The sequence below is a fragment of the Amblyomma maculatum genome, chromosome 4 (assembly GCF_055883805.1).
Source record: "Amblyomma maculatum isolate TAMU_Amacu chromosome 4, ASM5588380v1, whole genome shotgun sequence".
NCBI classification, from domain to species: Eukaryota; Metazoa; Arthropoda; class Arachnida; order Ixodida; family Ixodidae; genus Amblyomma; species Amblyomma maculatum.
Window position 1 is genome coordinate 35,062,181 of NC_139347.1, and position 6,000 is coordinate 35,068,180.

Consider the following 6,000-nt stretch of genomic DNA (forward strand, 5'->3'; position numbering starts at 1 on the left):
TTACACCATTTATTTTAAACAGATGCTCTATGCCATTCGTTTTCCACCATGTGAGTCTTGTTATGAGTTTTAGTTTTGTGCTCTTCGTTGTCATTATGATGACTTTTGTGATGGTTTTCATGATGTACAATCAATTCTGCTTTATTTTTTTTTTAATTTTATAATAAGGGAGTAATTACTCATTGTCATCCACCCAAGCGCAGCCGTATGGCTACACAGGAAAGCTCTACCCGTCCAAACGGAAGCTCTTCCCTGAACCAGGACGAATTTTTCTTTAACTACGAAGTTTCTGAGAAAGGTGTATTGCTTTCCTTTGTAGCCGCATGGCTGCGCTTGGGTGGATGTCAATGAGTAATTACTCTCTTAATACAAACCTACTTCACCTTGGGGGATTCCCCTAAATAGTCGTTCAAATATTATGTTCCATTGTATCCGAGGAGTTATCACTACATCGCGCTTAATGTATGTTTGTCATTGTGTGCTCGATTGATTGCATTTTAAATCATGGCTAATGATGTGAAACTTCGCCTTCCTTCTCTACTGCCACTACCTCAAGGAGTCGGGAATGCATTCAAGTCAAGCTGATACCACAGCTTTTAGACCCGGCTCCTCCTCTGCAAGAAAAAAAAAAAAAGGAATTAAAAAAAGGTGTGCTTTGCATTCACTTTAAGCCATTTGCGTCCTATTCCGGCTTCTTGCAAGCTTGTCTATAATTTTCCTTGTGTAGGGTACAGGCGCTGAACGACGATGAGCGAAATAAACAAATAGAAACTTAAAAGAACATCATTAAGAGTGAAAGAAAAATTACAAGAAATGAAACAAATAGAAATTTAAAAGACGAAAAAATATAAAATTGCGTGTAAAGTGTCCCAACAGCAACAACAACGTAACAATTTTGCATTTCTCTAGAGTAAGTTCTGCCGTGCTGTCAAATTCTTTAATTAATTAACCTATCATTTCCAGTTAGGTGCGCAGTAATGCATCCGAGTCTGCTTAGCGCACCTCGGGGTCTTGATGAATAAGGCGTTGAACAGAACCGGATAATTACTCTCGAAATGTGTAAACGACTCATTTCACGCTGATGTCTGCCTCGCTTCACAAGTTCACACATTTTTTCGGTGAACATTTAGTCCTTTTTTGTAATCAAAATTGGTCCCATAGTAACTGCTAGCCTAACTACACTTATCTGTAACGTCTATCGACCGTACTTACTTTTCAAACTTCCGCAGTACGTTGGTTATTCTACAGTTGCCAAGGTGCAACCTAGGGGCAGTAGGAGCTTGCTACATTCACATGTGGTTGCGAAATGATAGGACCAGTTATCTGTATTTTTCTTTTTAGTTCATCGTAACCAGAAAAAACTTGCGGTGGTTTCCTCGGCGACTGGGGGCGCTCCAATGCGTTTATCAGGATCGCTAACTCTGTTTAGTCCTACCAAAGACATGCATAACGCACTACCTCGCGCAATAAACATTAATTGGCACATCTAGATCCAAGATGCCCCTGGCTAACTCGCCGTACACAGGAGGCGTCTCATAGTAATCTGATCCGACCATAGCCATTTTTTTTTTCTTTTCCTCCTGGAACCCACAGCACCCGGTAAACAGGCATTGGAAGATAACGCTAAAATTGTTCAAAAGCCATGAGGTGCCCCTCCGGAGGGCAAATTGGCCTATACATTCGTCTCTCATTCCCAGTGACAAGCATGCAACCGCTGTCGCAAGATAACGAGCTTCGATCTTTGGCAAATAGAACAGGACATGAGGCAGCCTAAGGCAAGGCAAGGGCAGCAGGGGTGGAGGCATACCAATTGACCATTGGACACCTGCCTCGGCACAGAGCGAATTGCCACCCAATGGAATAGCTCCACATATACATTTCCCCGCACTTCTTGTTTCTCTCATTATCGTCCCTCGCTGCTACATACATTTATTCTTGCTTATTTGCTAGCCCCGCACAACCACAACGACAGAACGGGAGATGTGAGCAAGGCTAGCGGGAATTCATCCACACCGCTCGGCCACTTCGACATTCCCTTGTTCGTAGCGAGTGCTTTGGCATGGCCGCAGAAAAGCAACAGGCCCTGTAATGCACAGCGGGGCGGCGATATGCCGCCCGCAAACCGGACAGGCCGCTGCGCGGTCGGCCAAGAGTGACCGAACGCACGAAATCACGCAGAAAAAAAAAAGTGATAGAAAACACCCGCATGCGGCACCGCTTTCGGTGTAACTCTCGATTCCTTCCAGTATGGGAAAGCCGGAGAAGGGCGTGATAAAACTTCGCCGAGCGCATTTCCTTCGAATAACGCCCCGGCACAAAAGGCCCAATGGCCCGTGCGATGAAAATTGCTCAGTGCTTTACGAGGCTTTCTTTTTCTTTTCTCCTCGCTCTCTTTCTTTCTTTCCTCCGCCTCCCTTCGTCCTTCGAACCGGCAGCCTCGAATTGACCCAGCACAGAGCGACGGCCACCTCGCCACGGCGGAATAGCACAGGCAGAAGCGGTGCTTGTTTTTATTTTTTAGGGCTTCCCTCGCACTAAGGACCGGTATGAGTAGACCGGACATCGGACAGGGGTGAGGTTGCGACAATATCGCGCGAATGACAGCGCAGCAAAAGGCGACAAATAAGCGACTCTTTTTCGTCAGCGGGGCTTCGCGACGGGAGAGTTGCCGCAGAATTGATTGCAGATAGGCTAATGCACCTCTCATATATTGCCACCAAGTCATTTGAGATCGCTCTCTATATTAGCTCCGCTATATACACACACGCAGCGGCCTCCCCTTGCGAGAGTGTGAAAAATGAAAAATATGTTTCTCGTTTCAACTGTTGAAGGCAGCGAAAGGGAAGCATTGATGATAGATGATTTGAATGGTCGAAACAATGAAGACCGTGGTCTAGTAAGTCGTTTTCGAGAAATAGAGGGAGAGAGCAAACGCTTATTGTCCAAGAGAAAAGGTGCGCGTTTCAACTTCCTCGGCCTGCTGCCGAAGATGCCAGTGGGGAGCACCGCCTTAGATGCTGGCCAGGATGCCTTGTTCCTCGGTGGGCTCCTCGGCCAGTCGCATTACTGCGAAGCCGCGCCGAAGCTGTGTCGCAGAGGGTAGACACTGAAAACACACGAGAGCTTCCCAGAGATATTTGTAAAAATGAACACTTTACCGGTAAGGTTTGTGTTTATTTCAGCGAGAGATTTCACGGCCGCGTGAATTTTTTTATGACATGTGCTCGTCTGAAATTGATCAACGGCACTGTGGTATTTTGACGACCTACTATTACGTTTAGGCTTCACCTCCGATATAATAGCTGCTTCTTTGTGTTCTACGAGCGCTTACAAAGGCCGCTCATTTATTTAACCTATTGTCTAATTAATGCGTTGCATTTTCACTGCTTAAAGCCTTTTAGAAATCAATTTTCTAATTAACGCATTGCATTTTCACTGCTTAAAGCCTTTTAGATTGCAGTTTTCTTTTGACAGTGTCTAGTGCTAATACGTTGATGGCAACCAGGTTTGTTCAGGAAATTGAAAATGCACTTCTTGTGTTTAAAAAACGGCAGTAAACGAAGTTACGCATAAGAAACTGTTCTCTGGCACTTGAGAGCCTTTTTCGCCTACAGAAAGATCGAGAAAATACTTAATGGCTTATAAGCGTCACTTACAGCTTGTAAATCAATAGCCTTTTCAAACTTCAGAGGTATCTAGACGAAGGTTCAGAAGCCTAAAACGTCTTCGTGACTTGCCTAATTGTGCTAACACGTTGTCTCTGTAAAGACCAACGTTCTTTCATGATCAGTTCTCTACGCTTTCTACCACAACGTCACTCACAACCCGAGTCGTCTTGCGTTAAACGGTACAGACGGTTTAGCGTCTCAAAACGTTGGTATTCTCGGTGGGTTTAAATAAAGAATACCAACTACCCCAACGACTAACTCTGCTGGCGTAAAAAAACCATAAACTATACACATCTACGGTTTCAGCCTAGAAACCTTGCTTTGTCTGTGTATTTAGAATTTTTGAGCATCTCAATTTTTGAAGCAAACATTTAGCCATGCAAGCTTCTTTTGAAGCAAACACAACCATAGAAAGCTAAATGTTACTTCGGCAGTCCCGAGCTCAACATTGATTTTATTGGTTACATAATACGCTAGCACGTGTTGTGGTGCACCTTTCATTAGCTTTTTTTCGAAAGGTTTACATATCAGTTGGTAGGGTGGATATGCTATCCCCCCGTAACAGAATGGAGTAAGCATTACACTAGAAAACTGAGCAGGTTTTAAAGAACGGTGTTGCTCAAAACGTGGTCAAGAGGGAACTATAAGTACAAGCAAGAACCAAGATGTATGCGTCAAGAGACAGGCAGCGTCATTACCAATGTGGATGAGATAGTTAATGTAGCTAAGTAATTTTACACTCTATACGGCAACCGACGTAGTCAGGGCGATAATGACAGTGAAAGTAGGGCAGAGTGATCAGATATTTATCCGGCAACGAAGGACGAAGTTAAGAAGACTTTAGAAGCAACTAAAGCGTGAAAAGGAGCTGGCGAGGATCATGCAAATGCAGGTTTTTGGAAGGACGGTGGAAAGATCATGCTAGAAATACTGATCAGCCTGTATACGAAATGCCTTACGACCTCGTGAGTACCAGAATCTTGGAAGAACGCTAAAATTATTTGATCCATAAGGAAGGGGCGTCGAAGACCCGAACAAATACAGAATGACCAGCTTTATATCCCTTACGTACTACGTATTCACTGAAGTAATCGCTAATAGAATAAGGAAAGACTTGGAATTCGATCAAACAAGGAACCTGGCAGGATTTCGCAAAGGCTACTCAAAAATTTATCGTATTCACACTATCAATCAAATGAACCCAAAATGCTCAGAATATAAACACCCTCTGTGTATAGTTGTCGCAGATTACGACGAAGCATTTGACTCAGTCGAAACTTCAGAAGTCATAAAAACTTTATAGACTCGGGGTGTAGATGCGCCATATGGGAAAGTATTGGTAGTGTTGACTGCCGAGTCATCTGTTGACTACCGAGTCACCAGGAACCAAACAATCAGATATGAATCTAGTAAAAAAGCGTAATTACCATATAGAAATATAGAAAGAGAGCTCTACTGCCATAGCTGTCAGAATAAGCAAAAACGGAAAGCAAACAGAACATCTCTAGAACAGCAACATGTATAAAGCCACAATCTTCGAAATGAAACAATAAACTTTTAAGAAAAACTGGGAATTGAATATTATCGGGAGCAGTTTACAACTATGCGAAAAAATAAAAACAAAATGAAGATGCATCTGAGTTATACTAAGAAGCAACAACAACAACAACAACAACAAAAAAAAAAAAAAAAACGTAACCATGCTGAGTTTCTCGAATAAAACCGCTCACCATGCTTGTCTTCTCTGGTACTTAAGTCCACAATTTTTCTCCACCTGCTTCTTTGTATCCTCCAGTGGTTGATGACTTTTCGGAGTGGCGGAAATGTCAAGCCATTGTGCCCACTTTGTCCGCGCCGACAGTTCTGCAAGCCGGAACAATCATTTTCCGCGTTCGCGGCGTAAAGCAAGCACAAGGCCCCGTCTTCCGCTTTCTCCCTTTTTCTCTCTCGCATTGGCATGAGATGGCACAGAACGCACTCCAGCTTTGCCAGCAAGCATCCTGCACGTTTTATACGATGGCTGCATGTGCGCAGCAACAGCCCCCTACAGCAACGTACTGTGCACTAAGCGCTCACGGCTGAAAATTATACAACTTCAGGGGAAGTTGGAAGAGCTGCATTGCCTGGCGTTTTTGAACATTCTGAGCTGGCGCGTGTTCTATTTGCACGCGCGAATCTGAGAATTATAGAGGCGGGTCCGGGCCAGGGCGCACGGAAGAGGAGAGGAAGATGGCCGGAGCCACCGAGGCGCGCGACCTCTTGTGATGGATGAGCTGAGGAATCACACAGTGACTGGCACATGGGCGAGCCCACTCTTTACGCGTGTCACGTC